Below are 22,121 nucleotides of genomic sequence, written 5' to 3'. Positions count from 1 at the left end.
AGCATTACACAAAACAGCGGGCAGTGCCAAGTCATGGGACCTTTATTACACTAGACTGATTAACTAAAGAAAATGTTCATAGACAATGTCAGACAGCCAACTGTTTATGTATATATGTATATAGCCCACTCCGGTTTAGCTAAAGGCTCCCATTTGGCCGGCAAACAAAGCGTGAAGGTGACTAGTACAAGTACATGACCTTGGGCGGAACTGTTCAGCAAAATAGCTTCTCCAGGTTTTCCAGTAACTCATGAAACAAGCCTAGGTGCATTGTAAATGGTAGACGGCTGCACTGTAACAAGCTGTGTGACCTCAACAGGCCGACGGTAACACAAGAGATGGGTATACAGGGACTACACGCACTTCTATTGATCTGTACGCTCTCAAGCGAGAATAGCAGCTCTTTCCTTTCACTTGCACGACAAGAGAACTTTCCACATCTAACATGTGTTGAGCAAGTGATTTTATTAAAGTTATATATAGACCGGCACAGACAACATTTATGTCCCAGCAATACGTTACAAATGGATGATTCCAACAAGCAGCGGTGCCCGCAGCAGCGCCTTTACATCAGTCATTTAATCTGAAGCATGTTCCATTGACACCTGATCTCTGAACATGGCAGAGCTTTTGCTCTCAGCGTCTAAAGTTTCTTAGGACGAACTACTACACCTGTACATGGTAACTGATAACTCCCATCTTATACACTATTACTGTTACACATCTGACCACACAATGCCAGCAGCATCATCACGGACATAGGAGTACTTGTCTTTTTGCCTGTGTTTCAGATAGGGGGTCGTGCACTCCACCCATCCCACCCAGGTGGTTATTTTTGCCGGTATTAGTTGGATCCTGCTTACTGTTAGCCATTGAGAGGCCATAGTACAGTGTAGGGTCCATCCCAGTCATGAGGTCAACTTAGCATGGTGGGATGGTTCACTCTATTTGTAAATGGTATACCAAAAGCCTCATTATTTTTATAAAGACGTTTTAGCAGTTGGGGGCTGCTTTAAGCAGTTGCATGTTTTTGTATGTCAGCAATTTCAGCCTTACCAATGTGCTCCTGGCTAGTGTGAATGGTGTTTTAGGAGAGATGACCAAATTTGTCTTTCTCCATAGGAATACATGAGCATGACCTAAGGGCCCATCACAACAGATACCTGCTGAAAGTCTAAATATGGTCTCCTGTAATCTCCACCAGTCAGAATGACAATGGATTTGGGGGACTTGCTGCCAACAAGTCACAGCATTTTTTGTTAGTCAGTAATGCATATCTGAAAATTAGTAGAGAGCTTTATTAATTCCAAAAGAGGACATTTTTATAGCTAGCAGCATGTGCCATCAAGTCCTAACATATACAGTCCTGTGAGCAAGGATTCAGTATAACTAATAGAGATGAGCCAAACGGGTTCGGGTTCGAGTGGATCCGAACCCGAACTTTCGGCATTTGATTAGCGGGGGCTGCTGAACTTCGATAAAGCCCTAAGGTTGTCTGGAAAACATGGATACAGCCAATGACTATATCCATGATTTCCACATAGCCTTAGGGCTTTATCCAAGTTCAGCAGCCCCCGCTAATCAAATGCCGAAAGTTCAGGTTCGGATCGACTCGAGCATGCTCAAGGTTCGCTCATCTCTAATAACTAACTATAAAACTAGCCCTCTGCATTTAGGAGTCCAGTGGGTGATCCTACTTTGTGACGGACAACTACCACTGTGCACAGTTATATAAAGAATGGTATCAGTCACTGAGTGAGACTGCCTACCAGATTCGTTTGTAACTCATGAGGGGCAATTACCCCAAAACATATATAAATGTGTTTTTCCTTCTGGAGAGACCTCTAGTACATTCCCAGTCATGTTCTATTGACCATTTTACATAGGCAAATAATCAGGATAAAGCGTTGCACAAATTACGAAATAATCAGCCTGCGTAAAAGGGCCAGCGATCAACTGATGAATGAGAAATGGCTAATCCACTGACTGATTGTCTCTTTTCTGCAGCTGTATAAATTATCTTTATTGGCCACACATCTTTCTCTCTAAACAGGGAATGTGCACCTGATAACAATGCATTTAAATGGCTGCACAAACTATCCAGCAATTATTCATACAGCCCGGACATATGATTAATGTAAAGGCGCAGCAAAAAAGCGCTGATTGTTTGCTGCCTCCCATTGGGCCATGTAAAAGGGCACCCTAAGACTTTGAATTAGAGTTAAACACTTAGGGGGAGATTTATCCAACATGGTGTAAAGTGAAACTGGCCCAGTTGCCCCTAGCAACCAATCAGATTCTACCTTTCATTTTCCAAAGAGTCTGTGAGAAATGAAAGGTGGAATCTGATTGGTTGCTAGGGGCAACTGAGCCAGTTTCACTTTACATCATGTTTAATAAATCTCCCCCTTACTTCACAATCTGTTAATTAGGTTTATACCACCTTAAATGAGGGCAGCATAAAGTGGTGACAGAAATGCTGAATACATTACATCATTTTGTTCAGCTGTTCTCCTAACACACAGGAGAATAGGATTCTTGCCACACCCCTTCCCCCGCCCTCCAGCTGCTGATTGACAGGTGACTGCCTATACACAGCATGGATATACATCTACCAATCAGCAGCCGGTGGGCGGAGTTTTCTGCTTCTCATGAATAATGAGGACTACTGGGCTTATACACATAATGGAGAGGACTACTTATTGGCCATGATATTCAGAGGAAGATCTCTGAATCAGCTGCACAATTTAAGGGGTACATCATTCTGATTCTTTTAGAACTAGTCTGACTAGAGGATTTGTAGACTTGTAATCCAGCAGGTTTAGTGAATCTTGCCAATGCCAAGCAAATCCTTCAGATGTTATGATCACTCTTCTCCATATCTTGAAAAGAGGATAACCAAGGTAAACAGAACAGAAGACACCTACATACATATATCCATTTATCCCTCAGGAATTCCAATGCTTACATAAGGTCAAGTTCACCATTTGGGGCACACTGTGGTCATTTTTTTTTTTCTTTTTAGTGAAAGCCAGAAGTGGGTGCTAAATGCAAAAAATGGTGCAAATTCTGCACATTTCAGGAAAATTTCCGCTGTAGTTTTCTGTGTTCGTTTCGTTACACTCTTGATTTGGGCTAAAACACTGATCGAAATACCATGTGTGACCTAGTGAAATAGGCCCTTATAGAACCACATCACGTTGTCTGAGTTTTTGTTGGTCACATCCTCTACAAATTTTGAGAATCAGACAAATAAAGGAAAAATCACAGCTGTGAAATGGCAGACTTCTCAATGCAGCACTACACATAATACCCGGAGGAGGAGGAGGTTTGTGCAGTCTGCTGCTGCCCCTACACCATATCTGTCACATAGCTTAACATTTCTGATGTCACCCATGAGATCTATAAAACATGAATCTTTCTAAAGGGGGCATTTCAAGGTGTGGACACCACTATATTTTTCTTAATATCTGGATGCATATTTTGGCCTGCACCTCTTGTATATGCCCAATGAATCAACTACGGTAGTATACCTGGTGTCAAGAGGACTCTACTAGAGATGAGCGAACCTCGAGCATGCTCGAGTCCATCCGAACCTAAACTTTCGGCATTTGATTAGTGGTGGCTGCTGAAGTTGGATAAAGCCCTAAGGCTATGTGGAAATCATGGATATAGTCATTGGCTGTATCCATGTTTTCCAGACAACCTTAGGGCTTTATCCAAGTTCAGCAGCCCCAGCTAATCAAATACCGATCGTTCGGGTTCGGAAAGACTCGAACCCGAACCCGGTTTGCTCATCTCTAGACTCTACCCTTATCCTCAGGTTACATGTACCATTACAGCTCAGTTCTATCTAATACAATAGCACTGGAATACAACACACAAACTGGAGCTGGGTGGAACAGTTTCTGCAGTTATCCAGTTTCTAATCCTGGATATCCCCTTTAAAGATTTAATCAGAACAGCTAGAAGCACAAAACATCATGGACCTATTTACCATGCTTTTTATCACATTTCTTCATAAACGCTCATTGTCTTTGTGTAGTATACATCCACATTGCTGAAATATTATCTACATTTATATTATGTCGGCAAGAACAATCATGCTGAAATCTATACCACTAGATAAGCTCAATATTCTGTATTACCCACAGTGCTCATGCATCGAACAAATGGAGGACAATGATAAATTCCATATGGACAGAACGCACATGGTTCATTTAAGTCCATGACCTCATTCAGAGAGCAACAAAACTTCTATATACAGAAAATGTGATGGCACATACAGTATATAAAGCCAGGAAATCCGGATCAAATATTCATACGGCTTGAGGATGGCATGATGCTCCGACAGACATATGGAAACCTTACACAAGGTATAAGTGGTTTAAGAAAATGAGCTTCCATAATATAATGTATGCCTCTGTCACGCCAGGTAACACCACCAGTTAAACCATCTCTATACAGGGGATATACTGGCCTCTGAAGTTTTTCTATGGCATTAACAAAAACCTTACTCCCTTTTTATCCCAACTGATGCCCAACAACCCAACTACCTAAAGATATGTGAGGGAGAAAAGGGAGAAATGACTGCAATTTGTGAACATACCCTTAGAACCCAAGTGTACTGGCCTATATGTGACTGAGGTGCAGGCAAAAACCGCACCAACACACGGTTTTATCACAAAAAGCCATACAGTTTTGTGGGTAACATTGTTTATCGGCAGATCTGTGCACCAATTAACAATTAACTAGAAAACCACAAGCTGGACAGCACCCTTAGGCCATGTTCACATGACAAGTTTTTAACCATGTGTAATACACAACACATTGTTCTTAATGCCATAGTGCACACTAAAAACTATGGAGAGAATGTTTTCCATGTATTAAAAGGCCATGTAGATAGGCAACATCACGTACACAGAAATCCCATCTGGTGACCAGCACACAGATCAACCCTATGAAATGAGGCTATAATCGCAGCAATACCTAGCGAAAAAAATAAGATCCACATCAGAAATCAGACCATTGCTGTGTATTTTCCTGCCTTGTGAACAAGGCCTTAGACTGGCCCAGATCCATTAGACAATGTACTGACGCCGCACTGATCACTGATGCCAGGAAGCAGCAAAGTCAAAGCTAAACCAAATAAATATCAGGTAAACCACATGACGTGCACACACCCTTATTCTACACCACCCATCCAAAAGAAACAGGACATGTTACCAAGGACTCTGCCTACTCACCCCTTAGTACCAATCAATCACATTAAGCTATATTCACACCCTCAGGTTTCTGCCAGGATTTAGGGGTGTGGATTCTGCACCTACAGGCTGCCCGGATCTGCAGATATTGCACCAGCAAGGAAAATGAATGGGCTGTTTTATAACTGCAGCAGACAACTTCTATACTAGATTTAATTCCACTACAATAAGCATATGTCGTCTCTTGGGAAAACTGGGCAGTCATATATCAGGGACCCACTTTATATCACATCTACTTTTAGAACTATCTATAGACATGAAGAGTCTATCTATACCTGGAAGACAGACAATAAGTAATTACAGTTAGATCCACATACTCACTAGCACCTCCGAATGGTAGGGGTGAGTTCTGAACTCTACCTATACATAGACAAGTTACACTGAGTTCAGCTGACCATAGGCGGAAGCTTCATGGAGCCAGGCCCCCTCCTGAATAGCATGCCCCACAGAAAAGAACAAAAGCATCTGCCAAGAGTGAATACAACACAGCTACATCTTGAAGTGACATTACACAGTATGACGCATATACGGGTAAATATACACCATTATATTTTAGGTGCAGAGGCTCTATGAGAAGAAGGAATGTGTTTAGCTTTGCAATTCTTTCCATATTTAGTATATGTGCTGCAGTGTGGAGAGCTACAGACGGAAAGCGGGCCATGTGTCTGTACATCAGCATGCTATACACATATGTCTGTCTAGTCACTAACCTTGTATCTAACCATACAATACTTCCAAAGCTAAAGAGGAGCAGAGTTCTCCTGGCAGGTCTGTTATACTGAGGATTTGTCTTCCACATAAGGAGACAATACTGAAGCATCTTTTGGGGCTTTCTGTAAGCTGTCAGAAAGGGGTGCACACATATAGCCCAACATGTTGTCAGTGAGCACATTGGCTTGAATGACTGAAAGTGTGACTATTCAATGCATATGCTGCCTGTGCAGGGCTCAAATGTGGCAGACAGTATTCAGGTCCCACACACTGTGTAAGTTTGGAAAATGGTCCAAATGTAGTCAAGAGCCTGCCAGCAGTACATCAGTGTTCCTTTCTGACAGGTTACCAATGTATGGCCTGAGGAATGCCCCAATGCCCTATTCATGGCATGAACAGGATCTTACAATTCTGTGTGGTTGTCCCTCTGTAATTCCTCCTGGAAATGTATGGCAAGACATCATGTTGTTCCCTGTCATTAAGGTGTAACCATACATGTGACATTTCCAGCAGGAACAACAGAGGAATAACAAACCAGGCTGAAGCTGGGAAGCAGCACAGTCCTGAGGTGGGAGTCTTCATAAAGTTACAGCTCATCCCGGCAACATCCCAGCATTGTAAAGGATGGGAAACTGCTAAGTCAACAGCCATGGCATAAGTCCACAGTACAAAAAAATAAGATACTTAGATTAAAAAAAAAAATCTTATGAGAGAAAAGTGCTGCTTTCTCCTCTTCTAAAACTTCGCCCCCTCCCCACAACTAAAGACCACCTTAGATTGCATTGAAAAGTGGTGCTTTATGAGGATTGTCTTCTCAAAGAAAAGGGGCAGTACGCATACTATACAGTGGAGTGACATGAATTCTGGTCTCAATAAGGGGGGGGGGGGGGGGGTCTTCCTAATGAGCTGGCCTTCTGGAGACATTTCACTGTACATATATTAAAGCTATGAAAGTGTAAGTTTTCCAAACTGTATTTATGAAGCACAGGCTGGGGAAAAAAAACATAGGCAAATATATGTGAAGCATCCCCAGAGAACTCCTAAGAGGAGCAGATGCTGGGAGAGATCCCCTATCTGGGCAGCTGAAAGTTGTCATATCCTTTTATCCTTGTGCACCAGCAGTTGGGGGCAGTGGGTACGGAGCACAGATTATGGGCACAGTGGTGCGGTCACATTACAGTCCGGCAGCACAGATGCTCACACAAGCTGTTTAGTCACCAAGACTTTCCTTTTAATCACCAATCCCAAGGGGCGCTGCTAAGATGACAAGATCTGCCCACCTCTTGTTCTCTTATGACCCGGCTGCTGGGAGTGAATTACCAGCACAGTTATTACGTGAGGCTACCTACAATGGCAAGTCACAAGTTTACAACCTTTCCCATTCAGCCATTAGAGTTCTATATGTATGATATCTCATGAAGAGGAGACACATCACAGTACATAAACACAGTGAGCTGGTAGGCATTACTTCATGGATATTAGATGTTGTAGTCTATATAACTTGTAATATGCTATTATTGACTCACAATCAGGACAGTTAGGTGTTAGATAGATAGTAACAGCTGCTATTTCTGAATCCTGTCTTGGTGGGGCCATAGCTGTGTGGGAAATGTTTACTAGTCCTCCATGAATGGTGGTGCACAACCTGAAGCTCTCAATACCTTGCTAAACTACAATTCCCATCATGCCTCGGCAGTAGAGATGAGCGAACCGCGTTCAGGTTCGAGTCCATCCGAACCCGAACGATCGGCATTTGATTAGCGGGGGCTGCTGAACTTGGATAAAGCTCTAAGGTTGTCTGGAAAACATGGATACAGCCAATGACTATATCCATGTTTTCCACATAGCCTTAGGGATTTATCCAACTTCAGCAGCCACCGCTAATCAAATGCCAAAAGTTCGGGGTCGGATGGACTTGAGCATGCTTGAGGTTCGCTCATCTCTACTCGGCAGCATATTGTGCAACACTGCCCTAGAATCTATCCACACATCCCTAGTGTAGCCTCTGTAAAGATGCAAAGATTATTACTAAAAAACACAGTAATCTTTCAAAGGGGCACTCCCACTAAGAGCATACAGAAAACAAACAAAGTGGAGGTCTGCCTCCATTCAGGACCCTCCTCAAATAGCCTGAAACAAAAAAGGTGACATCTTAATATTACATCCACTGCCATTTACCAAGTAAACTACATTACAAACTGGTTGTAAGAAAAGATGGACATATGCCCCATTCCCATCTCCTTCTCTGGGTTACTGGCAATAAAGTATCCTAACATCACACAGTGGTTGACTGAATGTAGTCTACATACACAGTAGGCCATGCTTAAAGCATAGTCTACGGAGCTTTTGCTAATGTATTAAGCAAACATAAGGATTCCTCCAGCTCTAAGGGTCCCATTAGACAAAGCGATTTTCTCATTTTGCCGATAAAAGATCACAAAAGAGAGCTTTTGGGAACAACCTGAAATTATTCACTGTAACAAGCAGAAGGATAGTTGTTAGATATGATCATAATTATCATTGTTACTATGATCATTTACTCCTTCTGGTCCCAGCAAGAGAGTGAACAATGGGGGAGATTTATCAAACTGGTGTAAAGTGAAACTGGCTCAGTTGCCCCTAGCAACCAATCAGATTCCATTTTTCATTTTCCAAAGAGTCTGTGAGGAATAAAAGGTGAAATCTGATTGGTTGCTAGGGGCAACTGAGCCAGTTTCACTTTACACCATGTTTGATAAATCTCCCCCATTGTCTACAATTAGTGAATGATTAACAATGACTTTAGGGTCAGCTTAAAGAAGCAGTTCACTTTCCCCCCCCCCCCCCCGGGTAGCCGCTGTCAAGTATACTTACAGAAGATGATCGGTGCCCCGCTCCAGTCGGTCAGTTCCGTCCCGCGGTGCCGTTCACATCGGGCGCGCGCTCACTTCCGCCGGCGCTGTGACTCCTCTTCTCTCCCTTGTCATTTGAACGCCGGAAGTCAAGCGCTTCCATAGAGAATGCATGGAAGCGAGTGACTTCCGGCGTATAATCACTGGTCAGAGAAGAGGACTCGCAGCAGCCGGCAGAAGTGAGCGCGCGCCCGATGTGAACGGCATCATGGGACGGAACTGACCGACGGGAACGGGACACCGATCATCTTCTGTAAGTATACTTGACAGCGGCTACCCGGTGGGGGTGGGGGGGGGGGGGGGGCGAAAAAAAAAAAAAAGTGAACTGCTTCTTTAACATATGCAATGAACAACACATGAACAATTTGTCGATCGTTGCCTGCATGTTAAAGGGGTGCTCCAGCGTTGGGGCCCTTTTTTTCGGCGTTTGAAGTCCGCTCGGATCCCGCCTCCTTTACCGAGTGGCTAAGCGGCCCTGAGACGTAGCATCTCGGGCTGCGTCAGACACCCGGAAGTGGCCGGGAACCGGGCACCGGAGCGCCGTGATGCGGGACCCGCCGCTGGAACCAGGGAGGTAAGTGGACGTCTTCTATTTCAGCCACCTCCTCCCCAGTCCCCCCAAAAAAGTGTCCCCACGCTGGAGCACCCCTTTAACATTTAAATTCAAAGGATAATCGGCCCATGTCATAGGGCCCTAAGGGGGGAAAAAACTATTTAATCCACACAAGTTTAATCCACTATTAGGAAACACAAGATACATAGGACAAAAAACGCAATTCTAATTTTAATAGGATATGTCCCTACAGACATTGACACTATTGTCATATACATTACCAGGAAACAATGCACAGTGCAGAGATGAATGCCAGAACTTTTATTTCATAGGGAATAAAATAATTTGATAATGCAGACAGGTCAGGAGAGCTGATGCCTACACTACAGAACGCCTGGCTTAGTTATAGATTTCCTCTCAATTTGCTTTCATTGTAATGGAAACAACCTTCAAATCTCCATGATGTTTCAGATGAGGCGAAAACCTCATAGAAGCCGACTATAGCTCAGTTCAGAGGACTCGCTTCACAACCTAAACAACTAACATTTCCTGTGTCTTTGAGTAAAAATGGATACATCACAAGCTACTAGGGAAAGTCACATTTGCAACTTCTATACAGTATAAAGTACTGACTTCTCTTCTCCACTTGGGCTAAATGGGCTTTGTGTTCTTGCAGGTGTTAGCATTGTCCTCTGTCTTATATTTAATGAGCTTCCTCCAGTAATCTGCCTGAGAAAAAGTCACTTCCCAGCAGAGAGAAGGATTTAGAGGCCAACGCCAGCCTTCCTTATTTCTACTCATTTTGGGCTTACATTCTCAATTCACTTTTCCAGCCCTAAATGTAACATTTCACATAGAAAGTAATAACTGGATCTTTAGTTGCTGTAACCACAGGTGATGAGGAGGGGCCACAATATGAGGGTTGGAAACAGATTGAGGGTACAAACCCACACACCGTATACGCAGCTTATTTACTGCTGCGATACGCAGCAAATATGCAGCAAATACGCAGCAGATTAGATCTAAATAACTGGACACAGCATCAAATCTGCACCACCAAATCTGCTTCAAATCTGCTGCGTTTTTGCTGCGTATCTGCTGTGTATACGGTGTGTGGGTTTGTACCCTAATAAATTATTACTATTATTAATGTATTAAAGCTGGGTCTGAAAATGGGCAGGTTTACTACACAAAGGGACAGTCCTGCATGGAGTTGGTGTGTTTACTAAATCACTGTATCAAGTTTCCTCTAACAAGTGTTATATTAACAGGGTTCTACAGAAAATAAAGAGCAACAGAATATGACTTGTAAGCTACAGTACCAGCGTCTTTGTTCCCATTAAGTTCTATGGGAGCTATGCAAACTATGAAAAACAGCCCATGTGGCTGCTTTCAACTTCCTGACCACCTTTGGTGGAAGGGGCAGTGACATATTGATGTACATGCAGGTCCTAGGTTTAGAATCCACATCTATCAGACATTTATAGCCTATGCAGTGGATAGCTTTACATATCCAAGATGGAATCCAGTGGTTGAGCAGCCCCCACTCAAATCACAATAGGACACATGCATGATACTTGTTGGGCATCGGATACAGGCCTCAGGAGCAGCCTCTCTAAATGCCCAATGTCAGACAGAACAGAAGGGATAGGGGGTGTAGAACTTATTTGAACGGCAGGATAATCTTATATTATCAGACACCAAGAGGAAAAGTAGTGGCACTCACCCTGTGTCAGATACAAAGATGCGTGAGCCGGAGTGGTGGCACGAAACAGACGTCGCTCTCTTAATGACACACATCTGCATGTTTGTCTGCTATATCCTGTAATAAAGCATCTTTATATCCTACAAGGGGAGAGTGCAGTTTCTTTTCCTCTTGGTGTGTGGATATTTGAAGCTTGGCGTACTGTAGATGGCCGACATCAGGCTAGGAGCATGCAGGAGTGCCAGCTTATACTTCTGCTATTGATGGTGTCATGCTGTATTACAAATTTATTAAAAAAATTATATTTCAAATTTACATAAACCAGATCCTCAATTTACATAGTGTAATAGTCAGTATATCCCCAGAGATATGGAACATATGGCTTTCAGTACACATAAAAGAGCCAGAGCACAAGCTTGTTCTACACTGGATCGGCTACTTTTCCTTATGTTATTCCAATGAGGGCTATGCAAACAGACTGAGGGGTTCCTGACAGACTGTAAAACCCATTGAGACATGAACAAGTCATCTCCTAAAGCATAGATAAGTAACATGGCTGTCACAATATGACTGTGTATAAGGCTGCATAATAAACACCCTCTAGTAACTGGGTGCCTGTGTCTCCCATGCCAGCTCTTCCAGGTTCTCTGGTCACCATTGTAAACCTTTAGGAAAAATAAAATCTGGATTATAGCTGGATGCCAAGAGCAACAGAATCCCTATGATAACACTGAGCTGTCAGTGCAGGTTCAGGAAGTGTTGCTGTAGGGACACATCCAGAATGGCTCCTCTCAATAACCTCATCCTGATAATGTTACACAGCAGTTATAATATAAATGTTTCACACATATTTATAAAGGTCCCGTGGTCATGCTCCTTCAAACAGCTGTCATACAGCCTACAGTGATATCAAGTGAAGAAGAGAGATGAAAGTTTCTCCATAGCTAGCCCCTTCACACATAGCAGCCCTCTTGGCTGGGGGGCGTCACTGGCAGCATATGCAAGTCTCTGGCATCCAGCACGACTGAACGCAAACCATATGGCGCTTTATAATGAACATGTGGGCATAAAGCATTGTTTAAGATACCGACAACAGGGAAGAACATTTAAATGAATAAATATCAGAGTCCCTTCCAGTCATACAATGATGGATTAACATAGAGCATACTAAATAGAAAACTCCTAACATTAGGTCTGTAGTAAGGAGTCCCAGGCTTTCTGTATGAAAGACAAAGACAAAACATACCTTACCCCAGTTATGTACTAAAATCAGGGGGCAACAATTATCATTATAGTGACACGATTCCATCCACTTATCGCCTAGGCTGACACAATTCCATCCACTTATCACATACGCCATTCCATACACTTATCACATAGGTGGCAGACTAGGTGATGTACATCACATGATCTGCAGTAAAGAATTCCCTTCTAGTTTGGGTGGATTTCAAATGCAGCTCTTCCTCCTATGTTACAGCGTCTAAAATGTATCAGCTCAGCGCTTCCTTTTATTGCTCCAGGCAAGTTCAAGCCATTAGCTGGAATGTGGGTGAAGCGGTCGGGCTGCATACAAGCAATAGCAACCTTTACATCCATTCCTCAGTGTGTGGTTCATCTAGAGATCACAGAGCAGAATAAGCCGCCGGTACACACGCCTGTACTGTAAAGATGGCGACCAGAGCACTCCAAATCCAACAAATGCTCTAGCAATGCAAAGACCCCATCATTTATGTCAGACAGTGGGGTTCTGGTTTAAGTGGAAAAGTGACTCTACACCCCCACCACTACTTCTAGAATTTTTGGCACGTCGGTTCTCTCAAAATAAGGAACACCACAGGGCTTGGTCCTATCCTGGTTCTGCTGTTTATATGCTACCATTAGATAACACAAGACAATGCCCAGCTATACTTGTCTGAAAACAATAGGGCACTCTAGCACTGCTGAACTATGAAGCTGCTGTGTCTCTCCACTGAAGTGTATGTGAGCTAAGCAGCAGTAACCCAGCATGGCCTCCACACAATGCACATGTCGCCTGCTCTCAGCTCCCTTCTCTGTATACACATACACCTGAGCTGTAGCAGACGGATGATCAGCAGGGGTGCTGGGGGCTGGACCCCTACTGATCACAAACTGAGATTGCTGCCTCAAATGGAAGACATTCAAAGACACATAAGAATAACAGTGATCGTTATGAGTCAACCCCTTACATAGAGAATCTGCAAATATAGTGAAACAGAATCCCCATTCATTTGCATTGTTCTGTGCTTTCCTGTCAGATTTTCTGTATTTGCACCAAAGATTTACAACCAACATACGATGTATGAACACGGCCATAGGGAATTGGCAAGGGAGATAAAAGAAAAATGAGCTGTTTATTCACTTTAAAATGCATTCATCCGGTTCAAACACTACCCCTATACAAATTGTCCACCACAAAACACAGGATCCCGGACCCTTATACACTACATGTTCTTGGCAGATTGCCCATGAATCTCCAATGTCAGTTCAGCAATGTCTACAAAGCTATTTAAAGCCATGGCCATGCTGACAATTAAATTCTTCAAGCAAGAGAACAGCTTTCTGAAAACGCAGCCCAAATGAATGAACGCTGTGCTTCTGTTTGTTGATGTGATCGCCGCGTTCTGTGGAGGGGCCTAAACTCCAGGGGGCACTCATTTTACTACAATGTTGTACACGGTATGATAAATCTGGGCCTTTGGTGTAAGAACATCGGGTGTCATTTGCCCACAGCAACCAATTACAGCTCAGCTTTCATATCTTACCCAGCACTCCTAAAATAAAAGCTGAGCTAGGATTGGTTATTTTGGGCAGAATTACACCAGATTAGATGTACATAGACTGATAAATCTGGGCTAATATAACATTAACCTTTGCTTCCTAGCCAAAATACAACTCCCATCATATACTGGCATGTTGGGAGTTATACTTTTGCAACAGCTGGAGAGCCACATGTTAGAGAACATGGATAAAGATGTACAACCAGAAATATGAGGCACGTCCTATAGCAGCCACGACAATTTACGCTCTCACAATATGGCGGGTCATACAAATATATATATATATATATATAATACTTTTTAAAATAATTGTTGAAATGTGAAAAAGTAGCATTTTGGCTGGTAGGGGAAATGCTTTTTGCAACTACTATTGAGGGTATAAACCCACACACCGTATACGCAGCGTATTTACTGCTGTGATACGCAGCAAACACGCAGCAAATACGCAGCAGATTAGATCTAAATAACTGAACACAGCATCAAATCTTCACCATCAAATCTGCTGCGTATTTGTTGCGTATCTGCTGCGTATACGGTGTGTGGGTTTGTACCCTTATAGTACCTATTAGCATTCAAGGCAGAGGACTCCTTTGTATAACATTTATTTGGATATCTTTTTGCATACTAAAAAAAAAAAAAAACTAATATAAAAATAAGGCATTAGGACTATGATTTTTAATATCACATTAAAAGGAGAAGTCCAGCAAGGGGCAAAAAAAAAAATTATTCCAGGCTGAGGGTAGGGAAACATAAGAAAGGAGTTATATTCCCCTCCCCTGGTGCCCACGCAGCACTGCATCCAGCTCCTGGTCCCCAGCCAGCTGTCTTCTTAGCTCCCCTCCAGCTCCATCCCATCCCAGTTGACGGATGCCCCACTAAGTGACTTGGGTGGGACACTGCTGCAGTCACCGATTGGCTGAGCGGGCTTAACCCCACCCACTGTAATGTTCAAATCGGGTAATGACATACCCGGAAACCAGGGGAGGTAGACACCCAATGGGATACGGGAGCCCGGGAATGTGTCTCAGAACGTGCACAGAGACAGACAAGCATTTTATTTATTTTATTTCCCCTCACCCTCTGCCCATAATGATTTCTTTGCCCCGCGCACCAGACTTTTCCTTTAAATGCATTGCCCAGGAAAAACTCCAGACATATATGTTTAACAAATGCCATACAATCCACAGGGCAACACACGTGGATGGGATTTTGAAAACGCCATCCACATGTAGCAAAATTGTTTGCATAAGAAAATTACACATTCCTGCACTTGTACAAATGCGGCAGATTGTACCCAGTATCCCTAGTGGACTCATAAAATAAAATGAAAATAAAATAAATTAAAAAAATCTTGCAGTTACAGGTTTACTTTATTTAAAAAACACAACAATCACTGAACTCAGGGAGAACAGCGAAAAAAATCTCTGGAGAGAGGGATATTTTGCTATTCCAGTGTTTTGAGACTCGTAACTGAGGCTCCACGGACCCCTTCTTTGCATAGTCTTACTTTATTTTAAGGACAGGTCACAACAAATGAAAAAAAAAATTTTTTTCAGGAAGCCAGGTGGAGTGAACTTGCCTATCCCCGTGCCCTGTATCATCGCTCCCTGTATCATCTGCCCGCTCATCCAATCAGTAACTGGGATGGGACGCTGCCACAACCAGTAAGACTGTGACGTTGCTGCTGAAAAGCCAGGAACGTGGCGTACCCAGTTTCCAGATGAAAATGACTTCTGGCAGCGGTTAGCAGGACTCTGGAGCGGTGCAACAGAGGCACAGTGCCAGGTGAGTTAAGTTGTTTATTATTTTCCAGCACCCCCACCTTCCTCCCATTTTTAAATTTTGTTGGACTTTTCCTTCAATAACAACCCACCACCAATGTCACCCCAGCTCAGCGGCATCCATACATATTATTGCATGTGGGTCATGTGACCACCAAATCTGACAACTAGAAAATGACATGCATGAACGTATAGACAGGATGTCAGTCTTCTCTCAGTTCTTGACTACCTGTAAATTACATAATTTATCAGATTCTTTCTGGCAGCTTCGACCCCCTCCCTTTCTAGGTCCACCCTCTGTATAGAGTTGCTGCTGAAGACAAAATGCCTGCCATTTCTAACAGACCTGGAGAGCAGGGATACAATGACTAACCACAGAGTTCAGGCCTATTCCACGGAATGATTATCATTCGTATTCGGCCGATATCGGCCGCTACGGACGAAATTCGTCCCGTGGAATAGAGTGCAACGATCAGCCGACATTGTTCATGTCGGCTGATCGTTGCAGTCGCTTGTTTTTCAACATGTTGAAGCGGCGGAACGAGGAGCAAACGAGCGCTGACAGCGCTCATTTGCTCCTCTAGATGGCCCGTGGAATAGGGGTTTTATACACCTTCCCTGAACTCTCACTCCCTGTCGTCTCTGTACACGGATTCACTATATGATGTGTACTGAAGAACTCTTTTCTTCCTCATCTTAAAGAGACCAGGAAGGCATGAAATACTAGGCAAAGCCATACAGTGATTAGCTGCAGAGTTGTACCACTCCTCTGACACTGCCTGTCTCTTCTGTGTACAGATTTTGTAGTGTCCTCTATGATGCAGCCGCGCACTGCTCTCCTGTAAGCCCATATGGCAGCAGGGAAAATGAGACAGACTACAGCTGTATCACATATAATACATACTCCACCCCCCTCTGCCAAGCCAGAGACATTATGGGTCATTTAAGTTGCAGCAAGAGTCTCGTAGGAAATAGGAATAGTAGACAACCAGTGCAAGCCACACCGACTACAACAGGTATACATCTGTATACAGTCTATACATAATCAATGCTTCCTACCCTGAAATGTATATCTGCATACAGTTTGTCATCTATGGTTACAACCTGTAAAACAACTTCAGCTTACCTGTCAGACATGCTCAGTTCTAGATCTACAAGTTATATTAGAGAGAGCTGTTTGTCTATGGAACTAGGAACTAATGTGAAAGGCTCAGCAGTGAGGGAGCACAATATGAAGTGCACAACAGTGTGGAGACTTGCTGATCAGCAGCCTGGGGAATACAGGGGAAGAGGACAGCATTTAAGAGGTCAGCATGCATGATGGAAAATGTAGTCTGCTACCTACATGGGCTGCTTACATGTACATAGGGAGCAACAGTGTTAGAGAAGGCAATTATATTAGGTAGGATTATTGCTATACCGTTGTTGTGTTTGTTATACACGTGTAGCCTTCTTTTAAGTTTAGTTTATCTGGAATAGCACTTTAAAAACAGGGACAGGTATGGTTGTCTTACCCCATTAGCAAGGGTGAAATCGTGCCCAGGATGCACCCAATCCTAGCCCATATATCAATCCTGTGAACCAGACCCCTCATGTATAAACATACATGGAAAACATGAACAGCTGCAGCTACCCAGGACAATCAAAAAACTGACTGGTCAGGGTTCAAATAGGGTTGTGTAGAATATAGCTACATAAATATAGGAATAAATACATATGCCTTATGTGCATTGTGCAGACATGAAGGTTAAACAAGTTCTTAAGAGTTTGCCCTTAGGCCTTTACCTTGATAGCAGATTATAATTCATGTAGTATTGGCATCCCCATAGGGTTTAGTTGGCCAACATTCTTACGACAACAGACCTGAATAACCCACATGCCTCTGCACCTCAGAATAACATTACTTCCTTCTACATCATCCATACATCACCATAAAAGCAAAGACATTTAAAAGGCTTACACTATTATAGGGGAAAATTACCACCAGCATAAAGACAGTGTGAACACAATGTACAAAATACGGTAAAAAAGTCACTGAAGTGGACACGTAGTAGGACAACTAGTAAGCTGGTCAGCGCACTTGGAACTGGCGGAGGCTTCACAGAGGGCGAGGGATCTGCAGGGAAGCTGTGACCTGCCAAATTGTATGACTATTAGAATACACTAAGATAGATGGGAGGTGGAGGTAGTCTTACTCAGGTAGGTCAGTGTGCACAATGACATGTATTACCACATTTCAGGCACAAAAAAAGGAAAAAAAAAAAAAAAAAAAAAAAGGTTCTTAAGGGGCATAACATGGCAACAAAGGAAATATCACCAGATCTGCAGATTGTCAAATACTAAGTGGTTTAAGTTAGACATATTGACTGTGTACTTAGGGCTTAGTTCAGAAGACACAGAAACATGAATGCCCTGCACACAGCACCATATAGGTCAGCTCCCTTGACTGATGTGATAACTTGGATAATTGCTATTTGAGCTCTGAACATTGAATGACCAGGTTCAAGAAATAAAAAAGTGTCAACTGGTGTCAGTGTGTTATATAGTTTTGTAATTTACTTAAAAATCTCAAGTCTTCCAGTACTGTGACAAAAACTGTTCAAAGCAGGAGAGGTTTTCTATGGAGATTTGCTTCTGCTTTGGACAGTTCCTGACAGAGGTGGCAGCTGATAGGTTTCATTCAGCATAATCCATCAGTATAGACCTTTTTAATCTATGTTACCCACCCCTTTAAATCAATGTAGCAGGATTCATTTTTAGCATCTAATTGTACCTTTCGAGTATTAAACATGTATGTGAAATATTAATAGTGTGGGCCAAACCTTGTAATAACCTAAAAACAGCAGCAGATCCTTGAATTTTACTACACCAACATCGCACTTATGAACTATGGAAATCTGCAAGTCGTTACATATTTTTGTCCAGAGCTTCAGTTTTTTTCTAATTGATGTCTATGTGGGAAATGCATACTGCAATGTACAAAATAAAAATCCCATTTCCTTTCATGCAACATTTATACACGGCATTTCATCTCCAGTGTTACATTAGGCAGCTATCCGCATCAGCGGTCCTGTAAGGAGCCTCCTCTGCAGACAACATAGTGAAGTGTGCTGTACTACTGTTCCTGATAAATACTGCACCATCCATGGAACCCATTAATATCAATGGAGTCCAATGTCATTTGAGTCTGGCGTGTTGGATCTCCAACAGTTTTTTTTTTTTTGTCCTGCTGCTATGGAGGAGCAGAACAAAGAAAGTCATAATGTAAGTGGGAACCCATAATCACACCACTCGTGTTGTCTATTGTTACTAATATGTGAACATATACACTAAACATTCATAGACTTCTGTGGGTGACATGTGCACCCAAGTGTCCTCTTGGCACTGGTTAGCACAGTACATGTCCACATAACGGCCGTACTGCACTGAGGAGCTTGTCATGCACCTACGGTCTACTAAACAACAAATGACTTACCATAATCACATAAATTAGTCAATAGACAGCAAAAATCTGGATTTGTGGCTCCGTTCACTTATCCCATATTATTAGCCTCTCAACTCCTATTGTTTAAAACAAATACACTGCATGGTATACATCTTTACTATGTCCTTTGTAAAGTATAGTAGTATGCATTCTTATAGAGTGAGAAAAGAAGTATGCCAGGTAATACTGGCCCGACATATGTCATAAATTTAATTTTGGGGGCCCACAGACATATATATCAGGAGTGTTCCCAGATATATATCAATGATATGTTACTAAAGCCTTACACTGCTGGTAACTTTATGTGATCTCTCCTGATGACCAATGAGGCCGCTATTAGCTGCTGTAGTATTTCCCTTTCTCCTTCCCTCCCTTCCAGCCTGGCTTTTTAGCTTGCGTGCGGGGTATACCATAGTCACTCCTTATCTCCTAGAAAACACATAATACTCAGAAAAAGTTTTGCACACTATAGGGTGAGTTTCTACGTAAAACTACAGACAATATCAGCAGTGTCAATGAATCTCCAGTAAATAGGTTGTCTTGGAGGTCTCATTTCCGGGGCATAATATTCATATATGACAACAAAGCACAGAAGTAGTAAAAAAGTGTAAAAACAAAAAAGCTACTGACCAGAACATAACATACTCCTGCATCAGGGTACAGAAACAATTCTAAAGACTTTTAGCAATGGTATGGGCCTATAGATCACAATACAGATCTACAATAAGCACATAGGCGTCACTGTTTTTATTACTACTACGTTACTATTATCATAACTGGGTCCATTGTAGCCGATCCTTTTGATACTAGGAGAACTATAGCGCATTTTCATCATGCATCATGACAGTCAGTAAGCTGCCGAGTCAAAGCGGACAGGACACAAACTAAAAGGCGATGTTAAGGTGGGGTAGTAACTGTATCTGCATTCTACATTACTCTTTGAAGCCATTTGCAGGGATCCATTTATATAAGCTTTTAGAAAGCAGATGGATTGTCTATTATACTGCAGGCAAAGAACATTACTTATGTACAATATCATTTTTCAAGTTGACCCCCTACATCTCCATTATAGAAATTAACATCTGCAAAGCCTTCCAGCACTAAAGGTGTTAACAAAAGGCCTTTGTTCTCATCCTCATTTGGCAGCAGCATCATCAATATTCCCTGTATACAAAGTGGCAATGGAAATTCACCGCCTTATTTCTAGATGACAATTATGAAGAAGAGTAAATACTGCCGCTTGTACGCTACGTTACAAATGTTTCCTGAAAGAAAAGCCCCAGGAAAATATCCCATAAACCGTTTTTAAACATCCAGAAAAGACAATCAATCCCAGAAGACATTTATAGAGTACTGTATAACTTTCATAGGTGGGAAAGATGACGCAGAAATCTGGTAGTCAGAATGACATCTTATGGGGCCAATGGATAGGTGCAGATCACATCACTTTTCTAAGGGCCCTATTCCACGGGACGATTATCGTTTGGATAATCGTTAACAATTAACGATCTCAAACGACCGCTATTGCGAAAGACCTGAAAACGTTCACTCATTTCCATGGAACGATAATCGTTACTTATGATCGTAATTGCGATAGTTTCTCTTCGCTATTTATTCGCTATTGCGTTCGTATCTATTGAGAACGACCGAACGATGTCTTATTCAATGCGAACGATTTGCGAACGAGCAACGATAAAAATAGGTCCAGGTCTTATTAAACGATCAACGATTTCTCGTTCGGTCGTTAATCGTTAACTGCATTTCAACCGAACGATTATCGTTCAGATTCGAACGATTTAACGATAATCTGAACGATAATCGTCCCGTGGAATAGGGCCCTAAGAGTTTCACAACGCATAAAATATAATACGCCTCATGTATCAAAAAAGAAAGAAAAGTGGTCTCTAAGCTGATTGAAACAAGTTCAACTTTCTACAAGATGGCATAAGCATTGACTGGTTACTGTTGGCTAAAAGTATCAAATATCCTAATATAAAGAATTGTCAGTCAGTCAGGCTTGGCAAGGATGTGAAGATACAGCGGCAAGAATACTGCAATACTGAAGATACAGCGGCAAGTGTACTGCTAAGGACAGATGGAGAGAAACAGAAGGTTAGGAATAAGTGAAGGTCAGGTGAGCAGGATGTGAATGAGTATACAGCTTTATCTGTACTGGTGAGCTCATCCTGCAGTGCTGCCAGCAGATGGAAGTCCCTGTCTCCAGGCCAAGAAGAAGACGAGGCAAGAATGATGCAGTAGAAAGGCCTCTTCAACACTTAGACATTTGCCCGCTAGGTGCATCCAAGTAAGAAGTCACATTGGCCATTAGTCTTTAACGAAGTCTCTCGGTCTTGAATGGGCTATTTCCATTTTCTGGCAGCATCGCTCCCTTACCTGCACCTTTTCCTCGCCTCTAACCTTTGGGTACGACCTTCTATGACACAAATGTCAAACTGTGGCCCTTCAGCAGTTGCAAAACTACAATTCCCATGATGCCCAGACAGTAGACATGGACGCAACTCCAGTCTCTGCACTACTGATGTCTGGAAAAGGTTGGATTCATCCCTAAGGAGTCCTAAAATGATGGAAACAGACTATGGGTGTTATTACACGGGCCGAGCAGGGCCCGATAATACCTGTAAACGAATGCCGATCTGCAAGATTGTCGCACGTTTACTGGGCCTATTACACAGCCCGATAATCGTTTAACAAGAGCTACAAGCACATCATTACCGATGTCCTTGCAGCCCTTGCTAAACTGTCATACATTACCCATCCACGTTCCAGGGCTGCTCCTGCCGTCCACTTCTCCCCGGGTCCCGCGCGCACTCTAGCTTCAAAGCGGCCTATCAGCTGACAGGCTGCTGTGAAGCTAGAGCACACGCGGGACCCCGGGAGAAGCGGACGGCAGGAGCAGCCCTGGAACGTGGATGG

The 22,121-nt window shown here is 42.8% G+C and overlaps 1 protein-coding gene across 4 annotated transcripts in view; it reads right to left on the bottom strand.

Moving 5' to 3' along the window:
* Window positions 1-22,121, bottom strand: part of TSC22D1 (TSC22 domain family member 1) — a 71,298-nt gene that overhangs the window by 38,594 nt on the left and 10,583 nt on the right. The gene's annotated exons all lie outside the window — the stretch shown is intronic.

This window comes from Dendropsophus ebraccatus, chromosome 5, assembly GCF_027789765.1.
Source record: "Dendropsophus ebraccatus isolate aDenEbr1 chromosome 5, aDenEbr1.pat, whole genome shotgun sequence".
Lineage (NCBI taxonomy): Eukaryota > Metazoa > Chordata > Amphibia > Anura > Hylidae > Dendropsophus > Dendropsophus ebraccatus.
The sequence above is the reverse complement of the archived record's forward strand: the minus strand, read 5'-3'. Positions and strand labels throughout refer to the sequence as shown.